A 23,528-nucleotide genomic window follows, 5' to 3' on the forward strand; every position below is an offset into this window, starting at 1 on the left:
TGCAACTCCAATATGGATTCATTATATCTTAGTTGGGATCAAATACGTGGTACTCTTTTAGTGCTGGGCGGTATACCGCCATATACCAAATACCGTTTTTTTAAAAAAAAACTGATATTAATTTTTGAAATACCCCCATACCGGTGTAGTTTGTGTTGCGCCCCGTGCATACGTGACGTCAGTACGCACCAGAAGCGGCACGGACCGCATCGCTAGCCATACCGCCCAGCACTACTTAGAACCCACCAAGCTGAAAATCCCTCAAAATACCCTCAAATCCACCACCTTCCTTCCTTTTACTTTGCACCATGCACCCTATACAATGCTACAAGAGTGACTGACTACTTGTATTTCACCCCACAGCATCCAATCACTCCACCTTGCCCAGACATAGCCAGTAATACACTAAGGTTTCACATAAACTGCTAACAAGACAGAATTTATCTGCAATGTCTGAATAAAATTGATAGTAAATATATACAAATGACAGGGATATGTGTAAATTCATTTATTTAAATTAAAGAAACCCCCCCACACTGGAGACAAATTCTTATACTGAAAGCTTGCATCTCCAAACTTGAATTCACTGTGTTCGAACTCATTCAGCCTTGGGATGTGAATCTTGCTTAGTATAGCACATTTTTAAGAGCGTTCTGTGGCCACCAAAAAAAAATACCGTCAAATACCGTGACACCGATATAATTTTGAAAAATACCGTGATATAAATTTTTGGTCATACCGCCCAGCACTATACTCTTTTATTATCTTGAAGAACAAGGAAATCATTTTTAAAAATGTATTTAAGTAATTCAGAGCTTTCTGGATAACAGGTTCCCAGATAACTGAAAGAGGGGGCCACATTGCTAGTACAGAGTCAAAAATCCGATTTAAAGCTACCAGGAGTGGCTTCTTGCAGGCTTATGGCAGCAGCGCCCCTGTCTTCTGGATATCCAGCTATTGCTGATCTGCAACTGCTTTCAGTCTCTTACTGCCATTGGCATTGGTCTGATATCTAGTGGGCTCTCATAGTTATATCACAAGCATCAGGGATGTGTATCAATTGACTTTTTATTGCCAGTGGAAAGAAAAAGATTTTTCCTGTGACAGTTGCTTTCAGCTGCCATAGACAGCTCAGTTCCACTAACTGTGGCAGGGACAATCAGCCATAATTAAGGCAGGCAATTTTATAGCTGGTATCAAAATGCAAAAAGAGGATTGGTGGGGAAAGGTAAATGTAGCCACTGAAAAAGTCAAAAAGGCTATACAGCCAACCCGGACTTTGGGTGAAGTGACTTGTCCAACATCACAGGGTACAGCCAGCGGCCAAGGGTGGAATTGAACCCGCGTCTCAGTGGGGGTTGACCCTACTGAGGGCGGACTCCCTACCACTCGGCTACCTGGGACCTCCCGAGTATAAGAGGATCTATTCGTTCTCTTGTCTTAGATATGACGGTGATGTCGTCACTGTGTGAAGGAAACATGCAGGGTTAAAGCCGGCTGCACCAAGACCTGTATGAGTAGGGGGACTGTTACATAAGCAGAGAGAATGAATCTGCAAACTGTGCTGCACTATTCATAACATAAAAATAGGCACAACATCGATTTGAAAAGTGTTTGACCTGAAAGCAGGTGCCTGTATGGCTATTCCAGCTGGACCCAATAAAGCCCTATGTGGGTTATATGAGAGACTTTCCATACAAGGCTGGCTGGCCACTCTTATATCATGTATACTAACTGTATAAGCACATCGTTCCACAGTCTTTAAATGTTGATTGCATCAATGTTTTAAACAGATTTTGTGTCTGTATGTCTATGTATATCCAATAATATATACGTAATTATTATTACTTTTACTTGCATTATATTTTACATTTTGGTCCCAAAGCGGAAACAAAAACTTGGGCTATATTGCAACAATATTTATTTTTGATTATTAAAAGGAGTGTAAGTCGTTTTTTACACACACCTATATTACACCTAAGTATTTGTACTTATGTTACACCTGTCAGCGGCAAGGCTTTTACTGTAAATAAGTATGATTCTATTATAGGCACATATATTGTAGTGTCACCCACTGTGACCTACAGCACTTATACTGTATTTGCCTATTTGTGTCTGTAAGTTACCCTCCCATATAGATTGTAAGCTCTACGGGGCAGGGACCTCCATCCTCTTATGCCTTTGACTCTTAACTTATTGCAACTGTATCTCGTATTTATTTGTATTTATTATTATACTTTGTATTTATCTATTATTATATTAATAACCCCCTGTTTGTATTAATGTATTCTACTGTACAGCGCTGCGTACATAAGTAGCGCTTTATAAATAAAGATATACATACATACATAGAGTAACCTAGTGCATAAACTTGAGCGCAGAAGTAGAAGTTACATCGGTCATTAACACAGCTCTCCTTACCAAGCCTTTGCCTACCCTGCCACAGACAATCTAATGTGGTGTTGTGCACAGTTTATAGATTTGCCTTTAATAATTAATTTAAAATTAATAAATTAAATGTTCTGTGCAACACCCAGGTACAGTTCTCTGACTTCAAATATTTTCCATCCAGACAGGCACTCAGACCAGCAATAAAGTTTTTGCCTATGAACTTTGTTCTTTGCAATCCAAAAAAGAATGACTTTGGCCAATGAACCCTTTACATAAAAGTTATTATTTATTATAGATATTGCCTTGTCACTGGCCTGATGTTGCATCGAGTGCGTGTTTTCAGTCGCCTCAGTGCAGAACGTGTCCTGGGAGCGCAGAAGGCCCGTCACAGATATCTGCATAGGCGGAGGGTGACTTTTTTGTTTGGGGAGGCTAAAGATGGCCCATACACAGACTGACCTACAGCTAATGTGACACTTAGTGGATTCACTGCTGGCATAAAAAGTTAACCTCCCAACACCTCTTGCTGTTCCTACTGACTCCCAGGGATACTGTACAAAAGTGCGGGGGGGGGGTGCTTTTTTTTACCCTAAAATGTTTAGGATGTAAAAGTATTCATACATGCACTTCTGTTAGGGGATCTGCAAACATTTGTGTTTGTGATCAGTTAGCTTAAAGGGGTAGTTCGCATTCAAATTCACTTTTATTTTTAATGGTTTTTCAGTTATTTAGCTTTTTGTTCAGCAGCTCTCCATTTGGTATTTCAGCAGCTATCTGGTTGCTAGGGTCTTATTTACCCTAACAACCAGGTAGTGGTTTAAACAAGAGATGGGAATATGAATAGTTAAGGGGCCTACTTGGAAAAATAAGTAATACAAAATTATAATAATAATAATATTGTAGCCTCACAGAGCAATATTTTTTGGCCCCCATTTGAAATCTGTATAGAGGCAGAAGAGAGGCAAATTATTCAAAAAAATTAATTAGGAAGACCAATTGCAAAGTTGCTAGGAATAGGCCATTTTATAACATACTAAAGGTTAACTTAAAAGTGAACCACCCCTTTAGATGTGTTTATGTTAGTTTTATAGCAAGAAAGGCAGTGGGTACTGACTCCGCATTATATACAGTGAGACGCAGTCCTTATTTACAAAACCAGCACATTATATACAGTGAGAAGCAGTGGGTACTGATGGCAGATATAGTGCCAGGGCCTGAATAACACTGGCACTGATACACAACATTGGCTCCACTGTAACTAACTAGAAATTAACAAAACAATGACAAAAAAAAAATAGTAAGTGCAAAAAACAACAACAAATATATAAACACACAATGAGCTTTTTCAGAGGGAAAGAGTTAACTTACCCTCCATCTGTTAGGGTAGGGGATAGATTATAAATTATTATAGATGTCAGGTCAGGAAAAATAAATTTAATGTCAGCTAGTGATTCTTTAGAACTGTATAGTACCTGTGTATAGTGCCTGTGTATAGTGCCTGGGTATAGTACCTGTGTATAGTACCTGTGTATAGTGCCTGTGTATAGTACCTGTGGGATGAAAACTGCAGCAAAAGTTGAGAGTTGGTTCTTAGGTAAAGTTACAGCTGCAGATTCTTCTTTTCAGTCTTCATTTCTGTTTCCAGTTTGCAAAATCTCCCGATCTCTGTGTGCATCTGTGCTCTGATTGGTCAATTTTACTGTCTGTCAAGAAAGCTGTGCTCTGATTGGAGAATCCACAAGAAGAAAGATCCAATCGGAGCACAGCAAAACGGGCTTGCAAGGAACAAATTTCCAGCACAGTGCAGAAACGGAGTAAGGATTTTTTTTTTGTTTTTTTAATGTGCCAAGCAGGTTTGGGGAGGCTTAGCCTCCCCTAGCCTTATGGAAAATCCGCCTATGGGCTTATACTAAAAAGCTAATTTAACTACTAATCTTAACTACTAATAAAAGTAAAGTGGGTTAAAGAGATGCAAAAGTCTCATGGTCCAAGCCAGGTGTCATGGGTATTTGATTCATAACGACCACAGAATATGATTCATGTCCAAATTAAAGAGAAAAATACCCCACCCCCTTTCATTCAGCTAGGCATATAGGAACCCTTTCTTGACCCCCCTCCCCCCCTTAGGCTCACAGCATAACACAACCCCTTTCTCACCTGTTTTCATTGTGAAGTGATGGATTTTGGGACTACATAGCACTTTGCTTTCCACAGTGGTAAATTAGGTAGGTCTGTGTAATATACACTGATATTCATTTTTTGAAGTTCACGTAGGGTTTATGTAACTTTTGTATATAAGCGCAACTGAATGAGCTCATGTCATAAAGGGGGGGTATATTTTGTCTAACGGGAGTGAGGTTTAGGAATTGAAGGTCAGGCCAGTATCAAGGAAATGATTTTATTCATAGCACTGAGTATACAATAAGTAAGTAAGATAGGCAGGGCAGGTACATTACTACAATTGATATTATATGCATTGCATTATATGGGGTTATATGTGATGGTATGTCCTAAAGCAGAAAGAAATTAACATTTGAATGCATCCATCTTAATCCACAGATCACCCATCAGTCAAAGCTGGAACCATGGCCTTGCTACAAGGGGGAGAAGAAAAGAATATTTCAGAAAACAAAAGTGATATTGCATAAATATTGCAGTCTGCCAATAGTGTTTAGTATAGCTGCCTTCATGGGCGTCCGCAGAAAATTTTCCAAGGGGGGGCAAGTAAGCTAGCATCATCCTGCAACAGATAAATATATATATATATATTTTTTTTTTTGCAGGATGATACTAGGGGAGGCTAAAGATGGCCCATACACAGACTGACCTACAGCTAATGTGACACTTAGTGGATTCACTGCTGGCGTAAAAAATTAACCTCCCAACTACCTCTTGCCGTTCCCACTGACTTCCAGGGATACTGTACAAAAGTGCGGGTGGGGGTGCTTTTTTTTTTTACCCTAAAATGTTTAGTATTAGTAGTAAAAGTATTCATACGCGCACTTCTGTTAGGGGATCTGCAAACATTTGTGTTTGTGATCAGTTAGCTTAAAGGGGTAGTTCGCATTCGAATTCACTTTTATTTTTAATGGTTTTTCAGTTATTTAGCTTTTTGTTCAGCAGCTTTCCATTTGGTATTTCAGCAGCTATCTGGTTGCTAGGGTCTTATTTACCCTAGCAACCAGGTAGTGATTTAAACAAGAGATGGGAATATGAATAGTTAAGGGGCCTACTTGGAAAAATAAGTAATACAAAATTATAATAATAATAAAATTGTAGCCTCACAGACCAATATTTTTTGGCCCCCATTTGAAATCTGTATAGAGGCAGAAGAGAAAGGCAAATTATTCAAAAAAATTAATTAGGAAGACCAATTGCAAAGTTGCTAGGAATAGGCCATTTTATAACATACTAAAGGTTAACTTAAAAGTGAACCACCCCTTTAGATGTGTTTATGTTAGTTTTATAGCAAGAAAGGCAGTGGGTACTGACTCCCCATTATATACAGTGAGACGCAGTCTGTATTTACAAACCCAGCACATTATATACAGTGAGAAGCAGTGGGTACAGATGGCAGATATTCAGGCCCTGGCACTATAACACTGGCACTGATACACAACATTGGCCCCACTGTAACTTACTATAAATGAACAAAACAATGACAAAAAAAAAAAAAATAGTAAGTGCAAAAAACAACAACACATATATAAACACACAATGAGCTTTTTCAGAGGGAAAGAGTTAACTTACCCTCCATGTGTTAGGGTAGGGGATAGATTATATATTATTATAGATGTCAGGTCAGGCAAAAAACAATTTAATGTCAGCTAGTGATTCTTTAGAACTGTATAGTACCTGGGTATAGTGCCTGGGTATAGTACCTGGGTATAGTACCTGTGTATAGTACCTGGGTATAGTGCCTGGGTATAGTGCCTGGGTATAGTACCTGTGTATAGTGCCTGGGTATAGTGCCTGTGTATAGTGCCTGGGTATAGTGCCTGGGTATAGTGCCTGGGTATAGTGCCTGGGTATAGTGCCTGGGTATAGTGCCTGGGTATAGTACCTGTGTATAGTGCCTGGGTATAGTGCCTGTGTATAGTACCTGTGTATAGTACCTGTGTATAGTACCTGGGTATAGTGCCTGGGTATAGTGCCTGGGTATAGTGCCTGTGTATAGTGCCTGGGTATAGTGCCTGTGTATAGTGCCTGTGTATAGTGCCTGTGTATAGTGCCTGTGTATAGTACCTGTTTATAGTGCCTGGGTATAGTGCCTGTGTATAGTGCCTGGGTATAGTGCCTGGGTATAGTGCCTGGGTATAGTGCCTGTGTATAGTGCCTGTGTATAGTGCCTGGGTATAGTGCCTGTGTATAGTACCTGTGTATAGTGCCTGTGTATAGTGCCTGTGTATAGTGCCTGGGTATAGTGCCTGTGTATAGTACCTGTGTATAGTGCCTGGGTATAGTGCCTGGGTATAGTGCCTGGGTATAGTACCTGGGTATAGTGCCTGGGTATAGTGCCTGGGTATAGTACCTGTGGGATGAAAACTGCAGCAAAAGTTGAGAGTTGGTTCTTAGGTAAAGTTACAGGGGCAGATTCTTCTTTTCAGTCTTTATTTCTGTTTCCAGTTTGCAAAATCTCCCGATCCCTGTGTGCATGTGTGCTCTGATTGGTCAATTTTACTGTCTGTCAAGGAAGCTGTGCTCTGATTGGAGAATCCACAAGAAGAAAGATCCAATCGGAGCACAGCAAAAACGGGCTTGAGGGGACTGCAGAAACGGAGTAAGGTTTTTGTTTTTTTTGCTACTTTTCCAGGGGGGGGCAAGTGCCCCCTCTTGCCCCCTTCTGTGGACGCCCATGGCTGCCTTGCAGCAGGACATTATCTGCTGGAACATCAATGTCTTCCTATGTCTATGTGGCTTTCCTCCCACACTATGTATAACATTAAGTCTGGTCATTTGGCTCCTGATGAAACATATTGTACATAAGTACAAAATATTAAGCCTGTATACTGGACCACAGTTCATTGGGATTACATTTAGGCATACAACATTAAATTCTTATTATTTAATTCCCTGTAGCTCAAATGCTTTAGTCCAGTTTTGATTTAGTAACTGTGGGCATTTGCTATACATTTCCACCAAATGGCCACCTAGCCAGGAGCATATGAACAATAATGCACCTAGTCTACTGTGGTAGATGGTGAGCCACATAGGCGGATTTTCCATAAGGCTAGGGGAGGCTAAGCCTTCCCAAACCTGCTTGGCACATTAAAAAAACAAAAAAAAATCCTTACTCCGTTTCTGCACTGTGCTGGAAATTTGTTCCTTGCAAGCCCGTTTTGCTGTGCTCCGATTGGATCTTTCTTCTTGTGGATTCTCCAATCAGAGCACAGCTTTCTTGACAGACAGTAAAATTGACCAATCAGAGCACAGATGCACACAGGGATTGGGAGATTTTGCAAACTGGAAACAGAAATGAAGACTGAAAAGAAGAATCTGCAGCTGTAACTTTACCTAAGAACCAACTCTCAACTTTTGCTGCAGTTTTCATCCCACAGGTACTATACCCAGGCACTATACACAGGCACTATACACAGGTACTATACAGTTCTAAAGAATCACTAGCTGACATTAAATTTATTTTTCCTGACCTGACATCTATAATAATTTATAATCTATCCCCTACCCTAACAGATGGAGGGTAAGTTAACTCTTTCCCTCTGAAAAAGCTCATTGTGTGTTTATATATTTGTTGTTGTTTTTTGCACTTACTATTTTTTTTTTGTCATTGTTTTGTTCATTTCTAGTTAGTTACAGTGGAGCCAATGTTGTGTATCAGTGCCAGTGTTATTCAGGCCCTGGCACTATATCTGCCATCAGTACCCACTGCTTCTCACTGTATATAATGTGCTGGTTTTGTAAATAAGGACTGCGTCTCACTGTATATAATGCGGAGTCAGTACCCACTGCCTTTCTTGCTATAAAACTAACATAAACACATCTAAAGGGGTGGTTCACTTTTAAGTTAACCTTTAGTATGTTATAAAATGGCCTATTCCTAGCAACTTTGCAATTGGTCTTCCTAATTAATTTTTTTGAATAATTTGCCTCTCTTCTGCCTCTATACAGATTTCAAATGGGGGCCAAAAAATATTGCTCTGTGAGGCTACAATATTATTATTATTATAATTTTGTATTACTTATTTTTCCAAGTAGGCCCCTTAACTATTCATATTCCCATCTCTTGTTTAAACCACTACCTGGTTGTTAGGGTAAATAAGACCCTAGCAACCAGATAGCTGCTGAAATACCAAATGGAGAGCTGCTGAACAAAAAGCTAAATAACTGAAAAACCATTAAAAATAAAAGTGAATTTGAATGCGAACTACCCCTTTAAGCTAACTGATCACAAACACAAATGTTTGCAGATCCCCTAACAGAAGTGCATGTATGAATACTTTTACATCCTAAACATTTTAGGGTAAAAAAAAGCACCCCCCCCCCGCACTTTTGTACAGTATCCCTGGGAGTCAGTAGGAACAGCAAGAGGTGTTGGGAGGTTAACTTTTTATGCCAGCAGTGAATCCACTAAGTGTCACATTAGCTGTAGGTCAGTCTGTGTATGGGCCATCTTTAGCCTCCCCAAACAAAAAAGTCACCCTCCGCCTATGCAGATATCTGTGACGGGCCTTCTGCGCTCCCAGGACACGTTCTGCACTGAGGCGACTGAAAACACGCACTCGATGCAACATCAGGCCAGTGACAAGGCAATATCTATAATAAATAATAACTTTTATGTAAAGGGTTCATTGGCCAAAGTCATTCTTTTTTGGATTGCAAAGAACAAAGTTCATAGGCAAAAACTTTATTGCTGGTCTGAGTGCCTGTCTGGATGGAAAATATTTGAAGTCAGAGAACTGTACCTGGGTGTTGCACAGAACATTTAATTTATTAATTTTAAATTAATTATTAAAGGCAAATCTATAAACTGTGCACAACACCACATTAGATTGTCTGTGGCAGGGTAGGCAAAGGCTTGGTAAGGAGAGCTGTGTTAATGACCGATGTAACTTCTACTTCTGCGCTCAAGTTTATGCACTAGGTTACTCTATGTATGTATGTATATCTTTATTTATAAAGCGCTACTTATGTACGCAGCGCTGAACAGTAGAATACATTAATACAAACAGGGGGTTATTAATATAATAATAGATAAATACAAAGTATAATAATAAATACAAATAAATACGAGATACAGTTGCAATAAGTTAAGAGTCAAAGGCATAAGAGGATGGAGGTCCCTGCCCCGTAGAGCTTACAATCTATATGGGAGGGTAACTTACAGACACAAATAGGCAAATACAGTATAAGTGCTGTAGGTCACAGTGGGTGACACTACAATATATGTGCCTATAATAGAATCATACTTATTTACAGTAAAAGCCTTGCCGCTGACAGGTGTAACATAAGTACAAATACTTAGGTGTAATATAGGTGTGTGTAAAAAACGACTTACACTCCTTTTAATAATCAAAAATAAATATTGTTGCAATATAGCCCAAGTTTTTGTTTCCGCTTTGGGACCAAAATGTAAAATATAATGCAAGTAAAAGTAATAATAATTACGTATATATTATTGGATATACATAGACATACAGACACAAAATCTGTTTAAAACATTGATGCAATCAACATTTAAAGACTGTGGAACGATGTGCTTATACAGTTAGTATACATGATATAAGAGTGGCCAGCCAGCCTTGTATGGAAAGTCTCTCATATAACCCACATAGGGCTTTATTGGGTCCAGCTGGAATAGCCATACAGGCACCTGCTTTCAGGTCAAACACTTTTCAAATCGATGTTGTGCCTATTTTTATGTTATGAATAGTGCAGCACAGTTTGCAGATTCATTCTCTCTGCTTATGTAACAGTCCCCCTACTCATACAGGTCTTGGTGCAGCCGGCTTTAACCCTGCATGTTTCCTTCACACAGTGACGACATCACCGTCATATCTAAGACAAGAGAACGAATAGATCCTCTTATACTCGGGAGGTCCCAGGTAGCCGAGTGGTAGGGAGTCCGCCCTCAGTAGGGTCAACCCCCACTGAGACGCGGGTTCAATTCCACCCTTGGCCGCTGGCTGTACCCTGTGATGTTGGACAAGTCACTTCACCCAAAGTCCGGGTTGGCTGTATAGCCTTTTTGACTTTTTCAGTGGCTACATTTACCTTTCCCCACCAATCCTCTTTTTGCATTTTGATACCAGCTATAAAATTGCCTGCCTTAATTATGGCTGATTGTCCCTGCCACAGTTAGTGGAACTGAGCTGTCTATGGCAGCTGAAAGCAACTGTCACAGGAAAAATCTTTTTCTTTCCACTGGCAATAAAAAGTCAATTGATACACATCCCTGATGCTTGTGATATAACTATGAGAGCCCACTAGATATCAGACCAATGCCAATGGCAGTAAGAGACTGAAAGCAGTTGCAGATCAGCAATAGCTGGATATCCTGAAGACAGGGGCGCTGCTGCCATAAGCCTGCAAGAAGCCACTCCTGGTAGCTTTAAATCGGATTTTTGACTCTGTACTAGCAATGTGGCCCCCTCTTTCAGTTATCTGGGAACCTGTTATCCAGAAAGCTCTGAATTACTTAAATACATTCTTAAAAATGATTTCCTTGTTCTTCAAGATAATAAAAGAGTATAGTGCTGGGCGGTATGACCAAAAATGTATATCACGGTATTTTTCAAAATTATATCGGTGTCACGGTATTTGACGGTATTTTTTTTGGTGGCCACAGAACGCTCTTAAAAATGTGCTATACTAAGCAAGATCCACATCCCAAGGCTGAATGAGTTCAAACACAGTGAATTCAAGTTTGGAGATGCAAGCTTTCAGTATAAGAATTTGTCTCCAGTGTGGGGGGGTTTCTTTAATTTAAATAAATGAATTTACACATATCCCTGTCATTTGTATATATTTACTATCAATTTTATTCAGACATTGCAGATAAATTCTGTCTTGTTAGCAGTTTATGTGAAACCTTAGTGTATTACTGGCTATGTCTGGGCAAGGTGGAGTGATTGGATGCTGTGGGGTGAAATACAAGTAGTCAGTCACTCTTGTAGCATTGTATAGGGTGCATGGTGCAAAGTAAAAGGAAGGAAGGTGGTGGATTTGAGGGTATTTTGAGGGATTTTCAGCTTGGTGGGTTCTAAGTAGTGCTGGGCGGTATGGCTAGCGATGCGGTCCGTGCCGCTTCTGGTGCGTACTGACGTCACGTATGCACGGGGCGCAACACAAACTACACCGGTATGGGGGTATTTCAAAAATTAATATCAGTTTTTTTTAAAAAAAACGGTATTTGGTATATGGCGGTATACCGCCCAGCACTAAAAGAGTACCACGTATTTGATCCCAACTAAGATATAATGAATCCATATTGGAGTTGCATCCACTGTACCTATTTATATAGAAGGACATTTTAAGTTAACCTTTAGTATGTTATAAAATGGCCTATTCCTAGCAACTTTGCAATTGGTCTTCCTAATTAATTTTTTTGAATAATTTGCCTCTCTTCTGCCTCTATACAGATTTCAAATGGGGGCCAAAAAATATTGCTCTGTGAGGCTACAATATTATTATTATTATAATTTTGTATTACTTATTTTTCCAAGTAGGCCCCTTAACTATTCATATTCCCATCTCTTGTTTAAACCACTACCTGGTTGTTAGGGTAAATAAGACCCTAGCAACCAGATAGCTGCTGAAATACCAAATGGAGAGCTGCTGAACAAAAAGCTAAATAACTGAAAAACCATTAAAAATAAAAGTGAATTTGAATGCGAACTACCCCTTTAAGCTAACTGATCACAAACACAAATGTTTGCAGATCCCCTAACAGAAGTGCATGTATGAATACTTTTACATCCTAAACATTTTAGGGTAAAAAAAAGCACCCCCCCCCCCCCCCCCCGCACTTTTGTACAGTATCCCTGGGAGTCAGTAGGAACAGGAAGAGGTGTTGGGTGGTTAACTTTTTATGCCAGCAGTGAATCCACTAAGTGTCACATTAGCTGTAGGTCAGTCTGTGTATGGGCCATCTTTAGCCTCCCCAAACAAAAAAGTCACCCTCCGCCTATGGTGAGCCAATATGTTTGTACTGCCAGATCATGGGCTTGTTCTATGCACACACACAAGGTTCAAGCATTGTGCCTGGGAAACTAGATTATAGAATATGTGGAAACAATGTCTGTTCTGTCTCATGAAAACTCAATTTTAGTCTACTGGGTAAAGTGGGCATATATCATCACTATATGTCTCATTCAAGAGAATCTAGACCATTTTTGTTGCTATTTATCTTACATAATACAGGAGGTACCTGTAACCCACACAATTAATACTAACCTTTGCATGACTGTTGATGGTATTTGTGCTTCTTGTGTTAGCAAGGTGGGCCACAGCCATATGGGTATTGAGGGGGGCATTGAGGTATTATAGGCACCTGTGGTACGGACTGGCACCCAACTGGATAGCAAACCACAGGAGGGGGTGGAGGAGGACATATGACTGGCACACAGGGTGGGCAGACAGGAGGGCAAGGCCTACAGCCCCCTTGTGGTGAGGGGCAGGGAGGGCAACGTCCTGTAATGAAAAAATGTGTTTAGACACAGACAGTTAGTATATATAGTTTGGGAATTGCATGTAACATGATAGCTCAGAAATGAAATCATTCTGGTAGTGTTATATGGTAATATACTGTGTTATGTTAATGTTCATACTTTGGCATGGGTTTAGGGTAAAACAGAAAAGGCATAGGGGGAACAATGTAGATACAATCAGGAAGCACATATATCTCTGCAACAATCATTTTTTATTAAACAAATGAGGAATATCCAGCCTGTCAGCCTTCCAGATCTTATCGACTGCTTGTAGGATGCTGGAAGCACTTTAACAGCTGGAGGGCTGCAGGCTGAACATCCCTGATCTGTTAATTTTGTTACACCACAATAGGTCACCTGCCTGGACTGTATTCTTATAGAAAAGATGTTTACAAATCCCTAAAGAGTGAAAATGATTGGGATATTAGGAATCAGGGTTCTGGATCACTTACCTTGATTTGAGCTCCACAAGATAAAGAATCTTGAAAAAAAAGAAAAAAACAATGATCACTGGGAGGGAAGGGATTATATTAATGTACAAGTTATATAGGCACTCATACAGGGTATGTTCTTCTGCAAGTAGGTACCAGATATGCAACCATGTGTCAGACTGGGCCCACCAAAGACCCTGACATTGAGGACCCAGTTTACACTTAGAAGCAGACAAAGCTACATATAATAAGCATTATATAGACCTACAGTGAAAATAAAAAAGGACACATGGGAATGCTCCTTGGCTCGATCCCCCTAGAGTTAGGTATCACAACACTGAATGGGAGTGGCCCCTTTAGTAAAAGCTAGATATGGCCTTCAGAGAAATACTCTATTTAACTTTTAGTGGAATTTACTTGCTGCCTGAATATTTCCTATTGACATCAGCAGCTTATGTAAGGTCTAAAATGGTGTAAAATAACAGTGTAAAATAAGGCGGCATGAAAGAAAATGTGCATCTTTAAAATATGCAATTCATTAAATAATTCATTACATTTACACAATTTTCTGGTATAAATACTTTTGGAGCATTTAGTTAAATGGGCCCCTCTGTGTATGCAGAACCTTCTGCAATTAAAAAGAGGTTCTATAAAGCTAGAGATTCTGCTTTTAGGCTTATGATACATAGGTCTTTTTCTCCTCTGGGACCTATACTCCCTGAATGTGTGTGCAGTCATTGGATCAGTCTGTCAGCACAGGCACAGCCTAGAATTTGTTTTTTGTTATTTCTGGCACTAAAAAAAAAATGAAACCAGTTTTGCTTTAGCAATTTCTGTCACTTCCTGGTTCTGTTGAGTGGAGGAGAATCTGATAAAACTAATTGCCAGTCCTCTGAGAGGCCCTTGATAATAAGCTGCGCAAAGGCTGTAGCTTAGAGAAGGATGGGGTTTGTTTGTTCAAAGACAGAGAAGGAGTCTTGTACAAATTGCCCTGTGTACAATGAAAGAAGGGGGCCTTTAGTGAAAAAAAAAACAATTAGTGCTTTATAATGTGTAGTTCACATTTACATTAACTTTTGGTATGTTATAGAATGCCCTATTCCAAGCAACTTCCTAATTGGTATTAATTATTTTTTTTTTATAGTTTTCTAATTATTTGACTTCTACATTTTTCCAGCTTTCAAATAGGGGTCACTGACCCCGACTGCCAAAAACTATTACTCTGTGAGCTTATAAATTCATTAATATTGTTATTTTTTTACTTATTTCTCTTAGTCACATTCCAGTCTTTCATTTAACCCACTGCCTTATTTCTAGGATAAAATTCCAAACTGAAACTAAAAGGCAAATGACTGAAAAACCACAAAGAATAAAAAAAGAAATCAATTGCAACTTGGCTCAGAATACTCATTTCTACATCATATGAAAAGGTAATTTAAAGGGAAACAACCCCTTTAAAATACAGATTTTTTTTAATTAAAAGAATTATCAGAATGCATTATTATTATTATTATTATTATTAATAAAAACCTCATCATATGCGTTTGTGTTTTTTTTAAAATACAGATAGGTGGATATTTGTCAGTTTCAAATGCAACCCTCTAGTCTACTGAATTATGAATGCGCGTCAAGCGCAGGAAATGCAGCATGTTGTGTCTAAAAAATGCAATGAAATGCAAATGGAGTAAAATGCATCTCTAAATGCCCAGTGAGTACAACCTGGCAGAATATAATGAAATCAATTAGCAAATGTGTTTAGGTGCGCTCAAACCTACGTCTCAAATGCGTTAAAGAAACGCTTGTGGTTTTTGCTACACTGAGCCTGGAACACAAAGGATTATACAAATACTACTTTTGCTTTTGATTGTAATTACATTTACAAACACGTTTAAAATTTAATTCATAGGAAAGTTGAAATGCATGTTCTTTCTTTATGCAAAAAATTCTTTGGCCACAATGTATCTACAAAAGGTACATTACTGACATACACAGTAGCACATAATGTAACCTCCCTATATCAAGAAACCATGTTAGTTACAAAAAGAGAACAATCACTACAGATCAGTTATATATAAAAACCAGCAGTACTTTCTACCCATGTAACTTAAACAAACAAATGTACTCACACACCAGTGCATTGAATACATACCACACACTGCAGCCACTGGTACCCAAAGGTTTAGATCAGATCATCAACTGTGCCTCACAGAGAATCCAGCTGCACTTATAGGAAATGGAGCAGATTGGGGGGGGACCAAGGGGAGGGGGTAGAGGCAGGTGGGAGCCCTGTATCCATATCACACACAAATATCACCCAGCAAATCTCACCCTCTCTAAATATGAATCACATTTCCCAGAATCTTACATAATTTACTGTCATATTATGAAACAAAGGCAAACTCAAAGCAAGGGTTAACGTAGTACACCTTGTGGGGCAGATTTGTTTTATCACAAGTAAAACACAAGTAAAACAAAGGGGACGTGGAACAAGAAATTGTGAGCACAAGTGTTAAAGTAATTTTATTATGTTATCCTTATGACACACTCAGTTCCATCCCTCGCACATGGAAGTTACCAGGATGAAATACTGGGAAAGTTGGTAAACCCCTACTTTCACCCAGTGTCGGACTGGCCCACAGTGATACCAAGAAAATTCCCGGTGGGCCCAGGTGTCAATGGGCCCTCCTGCTTCTAGCAATTTGGGCTAATTCATGGTCATTACTTATTTTTTTATGAGAACAAAGCAACTTAATATATAGAATAGATTATAGTATGTAAAGAAAAAAATATAGAGATTAAGAAGTGGATGAAAATAGGTTTGGAGAGTGGGCCCATGGTCTAAGGTTTTCTGGTGGGCCCCTGGCATCCCAGTCCGACACTGCTTTCACCTGAGCAAATTATATTCAACAGGGACATGTGTGGGGGACTACGACTGGCTTCAAAGATAATCCCATTATTTGCTACTGAATTATATTGCACATCACAGAAACTTGAGATGTGCATTCATTTTGGTGCAAATATCTTTGCATAGTTTGTAAGTTGTATATGAGTTGTATGAGTTGTATGCACTATTTCTGAACGTTAAGGCTTATGCGTTTTGTACCACACAGGAAAGTATGCGTCATGTCTGTAAGAGAGATAAACTCACTTCTCTTGCTCCTCCACTGTGTTTTTATGAAGCTTGATTGCAGCCAGAGAAGACAGAAATGATCAAACGCACGAAAAATTGAGGGAATAATGTTATAAAAGTCACAAAGTTTGCAGTGGGTCTGGTAACTCTTATAAACCAATAAGCTGTGACATAGCTAATATACAGAAGACCCTGCAGGGGGTCTGGAGGACATACCATAGTGAACAACGTGCCATCTGCATGAAAGCATTGCGAATCAATTCTATCACTATGGTACCATTTAGACCCTACAGCTGCTAAGCCTAGGTTTGCATGGTTCCACCCATATTTGATATAGGGCCCGATTCACTAAAGTCCAAAATAAGGAGTGCTATTTATAGCATGTGTTAAAAATCTTATCACTTCTTATTTTTCACTCGATTCACTAAAAGGACACTTGTCATAATTAAGAAGCGATGTTCTTGGCGTTATTTATCTTACGATGACATATTTTCAAGAAATATATTACGCAGTGCACAAGATATTACGCAGCGCGCGATATTTTACGCAGAGCGCAATATATTACGCACGTAACCATTACTTTCTGAAAACCACCATTTCCCTGAAAACTGGAGGATGCATCACTCTAGGGCCAACATATACTTGAAAAAATACGACTGCAAACTCCATGTTGTGTTGCCAATAGCTCACGAACCGCAATTTTCTTTAAGTACCGCCTGCCCCAAGTAGGATTAATATTCACACAGATTAACACGATATTTTGCACGTTTAACGCTTCATATGTGTTTGTGAATCATGCGTTAGTACTATTTCTATTCGCTAATTAACGCAATGCGTTTTTTTTGTGCATGCGATATGCGGATTAACACATGCGAAATGACTTTGATGAATCGGTACTTAATTATCGCATGGTTTTTAATGAAAAAAACTATGCGATAAGCGTTATTGACCTTTAGTGAATCAGCCCCTATAACGCTTATCGCATAGTTTTTTTCATTAAAATATGTCATCGTAAGATAAATAACGCCAAGAACATCGCTTCTTAATTATCACAAGTGTCCTTTTAGTGAATCGAGCGAAAAATAAGAAGTGATAAGATTTTTAACGCATGCTATAAATAGCACTCCTTATTTCGGACTTTAGTGAATCGGGCCCATAGTGTCTTAAAAAACACAATGTATTTTTGGAAATACATGATATTCATATGACTAGTGATGAGCAAAATTTTTCACCAGGTTTAATTGCAAAAAAATGCCCATAGACTCCAATGGCTGAAAATAAATGTTGTGTGGTTGCTGCAAAAAAACAGCTATTAATTTCAATGCATTTTGCAAATTTTTTTTATTTTTTTTTCGCTGAAGCAATACGGGACAGATTAACTCATAACTACATATGACATTATCGTCCTATGTAAGAAGCTAAAAATACTATAACTGAAATAAATATGGTAAAATGCTCATTATAAAACACATTTTTCAAAACTTAATGTATTGTGATGGGTTAGAATCAAGTCCAAAACAACCTGAGACAGCTTGCTTATCAAAAAAGGAAGCCTTATTCAGAAATGAGCAAGTAATACAGCTGAATTCCTTAGCATGATTAATCTTTCTATATAATTTATACCAATTATTATGTCAACATTGCAAAAGTTGTGTTTGCTTATAACCCTTAAACCCTACACATGTATTTTCCTTGGAAATGTTACGCAGCAGCACTGGCAAGACAATCATCTTTCACAATGTATTTACTTTGCAGTCACTTCTCTGTTTCTCATGATAGCTAATATTAAACCCCCTCCGACAGTGACTGGGTGACTGATTTAGAAGGGTCGTCCTGGACAATGCACCTAAAGGGAGCACAAAATGTGTGGGGAGTGGGGTCAGAATCATAAGGGTTTCTTTTACTGCTATTTACCAATAAAGCAAATAAAGGGGTAATTTAATTAACCACTGGGTGCTAGAGCATTAAGGGGCACAAGACATTGCTCTTATTGCTCATGTGCCTACACATAGGCGGAGGGTGACTTTTTTGTTTGGGGAGGCTAAAGATGGCCCATACACAGACTGACCTACAGCTAATGTGACACTTAGTGGATCCACTGCTGGCATAAAAAGTTAACCTCCCAACACCTCTTGCTGTTCCTACTGACTCCCAGGGATACTGTACAAAAGTGCGGGGGGGGGGGGGGGGGTGCTTTTTTTTACCCTAAAATGTTTAGGATGTAAAAGTATTCATACATGCACTTCTGTTAGGGGATCTGCAAACATTTGTGTTTGTGATCAGTTAGCTTAAAGGGGTAGTTCGCATTCAAATTCACTTTTATTTTTAATGGTTTTTCAGTTATTTAGCTTTTTGTTCAGCAGCTCTCCATTTGGTATTTCAGCAGCTATCTGGTTGCTAGGGTCTTATTTACCCTAACAACCAGGTAGTGGTTTAAACAAGAGATGGGAATATGAATAGTTAAGGGGCCTACTTGGAAAAATAAGTAATACAAAATTATAATAATAATAATATTGTAGCCTCACAGAGCAATATTTTTTGGCCCCCATTTGAAATCTGTATAGAGGCAGAAGAGAGGCAAATTATTCAAAAAAATTAATTAGGAAGACCAATTGCAAAGTTGCTAGGAATAGGCCATTTTATAACATACTAAAGGTTAACTTAAAATGTCCTTCTATATAAATAGGTACAGTGGATGCAACTCCAATATGGATTCATTATATCTTAGTTGGGATCAAATACGTGGTACTCTTTTAGTGCTGGGCGGTATACCGCCATATATCAAATACCGTTTTTTTTAAAAAAAACTGATATTAATTTTTGAAATACCCCCATACCGGTGTAGTTTGTGTTGCGCCCCGTGCATACGTGACGTCAGTACGCACCAGAAGCGGCACGGACCGCATCGCTAGCCATACCGCCCAGCACTACTTAGAACCCACCAAGCTGAAAATCCCTCAAAATACCCTCAAATCCACCACCTTCCTTCCTTTTACTTTGCACCATGCACCCTATACAATGCTACAAGAGTGACTGACTACTTGTATTTCACCCCACAGCATCCAATCACTCCACCTTGCCCAGACATAGCCAGTAATACACTAAGGTTTCACATAAACTGCTAACAAGACAGAATTTATCTGCAATGTCTGAATAAAATTGATAGTAAATATATACAAATGACAGGGATATGTGTAAATTCATTTATTTAAATTAAAGAAACCCCCCCACACTGGAGACAAATTCTTATACTGAAAGCTTGCATCTCCAAACTTGAATTCACTGTGTTTGAACTCATTCAGCCTTGGGATGTGGATCTTGCTTAGTATAGCACATTTTTAAGAGCGTTCTGTGGCCACCAAAAAAAATACCGTCAAATACCGTGACACCGATATAATTTTGAAAAATACCGTGATATAAATTTTTGGTCATACCGCCCAGCACTATACTCTTTTATTATCTTGAAGAACAAGGAAATCATTTTTAAAAATGTATTTAAGTAATTCAGAGCTTTCTGGATAACAGGTTCCCAGATAACTGAAAGAGGGGGCCACATTGCTAGTACAGAGTCAAAAATCCGATTTAAAGCTACCAGGAGTGGCTTCTTGCAGGCTTATGGCAGCAGCGCCCCTGTCTTCAGGATATCCAGCTATTGCTGATCTGCAACTGCTTTCAGTCTCTTACTGCCATTGGCATTGGTCTGATATCTAGTGGGCTCTCATAGTTATATCACAAGCATCAGGGATGTGTATCAATTGACTTTTTATTGCCAGTGGAAAGAAAAAGATTTTTCCTGTGACAGTTGCTTTCAGCTGCCATAGACAGCTCAGTTCCACTAACTGTGGCAGGGACAATCAGCCATAATTAAGGCAGGCAATTTTATAGCTGGTATCAAAATGCAAAAAGAGGATTGGTGGGGAAAGGTAAATGTAGCCACTGAAAAAGTCAAAAAGGCTATACAGCCAACCCGGACTTTGGGTGAAGTGACTTGTCCAACATCACAGGGTACAGCCAGCGGCCAAGGGTGGAATTGAACCCGCGTCTCAGTGGGGGTTGACCCTACTGAGGGCGGACTCCCTACCACTCGGCTACCTGGGACCTCCCGAGTATAAGAGGATCTATTCGTTCTCTTGTCTTAGATATGACGGTGATGTCGTCACTGTGTGAAGGAAACATGCAGGGTTAAAGCCGGCTGCACCAAGACCTGTATGAGTAGGGGGACTGTTACATAAGCAGAGAGAATGAATCTGCAAACTGTGCTGCACTATTCATAACATAAAAATAGGCACAACATCGATTTGAAAAGTGTTTGACCTGAAAGCAGGTGCCTGTATGGCTATTCCAGCTGGACCCAATAAAGCCCTATGTGGGTTATATGAGAGACTTTCCATACAAGGCTGGCTGGCCACTCTTATATCATGTATACTAACTGTATAAGCACATCGTTCCACAGTCTTTAAATGTTGATTGCATCAATGTTTTAAACAGATTTTGTGTCTGTATGTCTATGTATATCCAATAATATATATGTAGGGACCCATAGGGTTAAATGGTCCCTATGGCTTTAAATCCCTACAGGTTCAGTTCCCTTAGTTGCTGGGCAGAAGGGAATGTATCTAAGTGAGTTCATTAACATGTGTGCTATTGGTTAGAAGGTATGGTGACCACATCCTGCCTGACTTTGGTATAGTGTTGGGCATAGGCGGAGGGTGACTTTTTTGTTTGGGGAGGCTAAAGATGGCCCATACACAGACTGACCTACAGCTAATGTGACACTTAGTGGATTCACTGCTGGCATAAAAAGTTAACCACCCAACACCTCTTGCTGTTCCTACTGACTCCCAGGGATACTGTACAAAAGTGCGGGGGGGGGGGGTGCTTTTTTTTACCCTAAAATGTTTAGGATGTAAAAGTATTCATACATGCACTTCTGTTAGGGGATCTGCAAACATTTGTGTTTGTGATCAGTTAGCTTAAAGGGGTAGTTCGCATTCAAATTCACTTTTATTTTTAATGGTTTTTCAGTTATTTAGCTTTTTGTTCAGCAGCTCTCCATTTGGTATTTCAGCAGCTATCTGGTTGCTAGGGTCTTATTTACCCTAACAACCAGGTAGTGGTTTAAACAAGAGATGGGAATATGAATAGTTAAGGGGCCTACTTGGAAAAATAAGTAATACAAAATTATAATAATAATAATATTGTAGCCTCACAGAGCAATATTTTTTGGCCCCCATTTGAAATCTGTATAGAGGCAGAAGAGAAAGGCAAATTATTCAAAAAAATTAATTAGGAAGACCAATTGCAAAGTTGCTAGGAATAGGCCATTTTATAACATACTAAAGGTTAACTTAAAAGTGAACCACCCCTTTAGATGTGTTTATGTTAGTTTTATAGCAAGAAAGGCAGTGGGTACTGACTCCGCATTATATACAGTGAGACGCAGTCCTTATTTACAAAACCAGCACATTATATACAGTGAGAAGCAGTGGGTACTGATGGCAGATATAGTGCCAGGGCCTGAATAACACTGGCACTGATACACAACATTGGCTCCACTGTAACTAACTAGAAATGAACAAAACAATGACAAAAAAAAAATAGTAAGTGCAAAAAACAACAACAAATATATAAACACACAATGAGGGAAAGAGTTAACTTACCCTCCATCTGTTAGGGTAGGGGATAGATTATAAATTATTATAGATGTCAGGTCAGGAAAAATAAATTTAATGTCAGCTAGTGATTCTTTAGAACTGTATAGTACCTGTGTATAGTGCCTGTGTATAGTGCCTGGGTATAGTACCTGTGGGATGAAAACTGCAGCAAAAGTTGAGAGTTGGTTCTTAGGTAAAGTTACAGCTGCAGATTCTTCTTTTCAGTCTTCATTTCTGTTTCCAGTTTGCAAAATCTCCCAATCCCTGTGTGCATCTGTGCTCTGATTGGTCAATTTTACTGTCTGTCAAGAAAGCTGTGCTCTGATTGGAGAATCCACAAGAAGAAAGATCCAATCGGAGCACAGCAAAACGGGCTTGCAAGGAACAAATTTCCAGCACAGTGCAGAAACGGAGTAAGGATTTTTTTTTGTTTTTTTAATGTGCCAAGCAGGTTTGGGGAGGCTTAGCCTCCCCTAGCCTTATGGAAAATCCGCCTATGGTGTTGGGAGAGGAGTGGCACCTTCCTGTTGTTTGCTTCCACCTTAGGGACAAGGTGGATGTGTGCTGAGAGCCCAGGGCATGGGCCCAGGCCCAGTGAAGTCGGGGAACAGGGCCCCGTGAATGAGGCATTAGATAGTGGCAGGTGTAGCTCCCTTTATAGTACACTCTAGGAGTGTAAGGCAGTTAGGGCTGAGCTAGAATGAGCAGCATGAGCTCCTGCATAGGATTTGCAGTTTTTCTGGAGATAGTTCTCCCAGGCCACATTGCCTGTAGTGTAGGGATCCAAGTGAATAGGGAATCAGGATAGAGAATTCCCTGAGGGATCCACTACAGGGTGTGTCGCAGAGGTGAAGGGAGATTCCTGCCAGTCTGCCCGCAGGAGAGTGTGAGTCTGAATATACACTCGGTATGTGTTGCATGTACCAATGGCCTCTGAAGCTGTATTGTAAGTAAACCCTGTGGATGTTCAATAAACACTTATCATTTTGTTATTTGCAAGAACCTCTGGCGCCCTCTGGTTTCATTTTTCTGCATAGCAGCAAGAGAGGTGTAGTTGCAAAAACACCCTCACCTTCCTCTTCCACTTAGCGAAGGCCCATTCTGGGTAAGAGAGTACAGTGTAACCCATGTTCTACTGGTACTAGTCCGGGAAAACAGCTATTGAGCTGAAATAGGTGTTACATTTGGCGCCCAAAAGGCGTGGGGCTCGAAGGTTAAGCTGCTAGTTCATGTTTCTTTAATTTTTTTGTGACAA

The 23,528-nt window shown here is 39.5% G+C and overlaps 1 long non-coding RNA gene across 1 annotated transcript in view; it reads right to left on the minus strand.

The window, feature by feature from the left end:
- Positions 1 to 4,805: 4,805 nt before the first annotated feature.
- LOC101730980 overlaps positions 4,806 to 23,528 on the minus strand; it is a 34,055-nt gene continuing 15,332 nt past the window's right edge. The window contains exons 2-4 of the long non-coding RNA XR_209023.4: positions 13,511 to 13,539; positions 12,805 to 13,041; positions 4,806 to 4,985 (exon numbers count right to left, since the gene is read on the minus strand). This is a non-coding gene — a long non-coding RNA (uncharacterized LOC101730980). The remainder of the gene's footprint in view (positions 4,986 to 12,804; positions 13,042 to 13,510; positions 13,540 to 23,528) is intronic.

The sequence above is a fragment of the Xenopus tropicalis genome, chromosome 9 (assembly GCF_000004195.4).
Source record: "Xenopus tropicalis strain Nigerian chromosome 9, UCB_Xtro_10.0, whole genome shotgun sequence".
In the NCBI taxonomy this organism is placed as follows: domain Eukaryota; kingdom Metazoa; phylum Chordata; class Amphibia; order Anura; family Pipidae; genus Xenopus; species Xenopus tropicalis.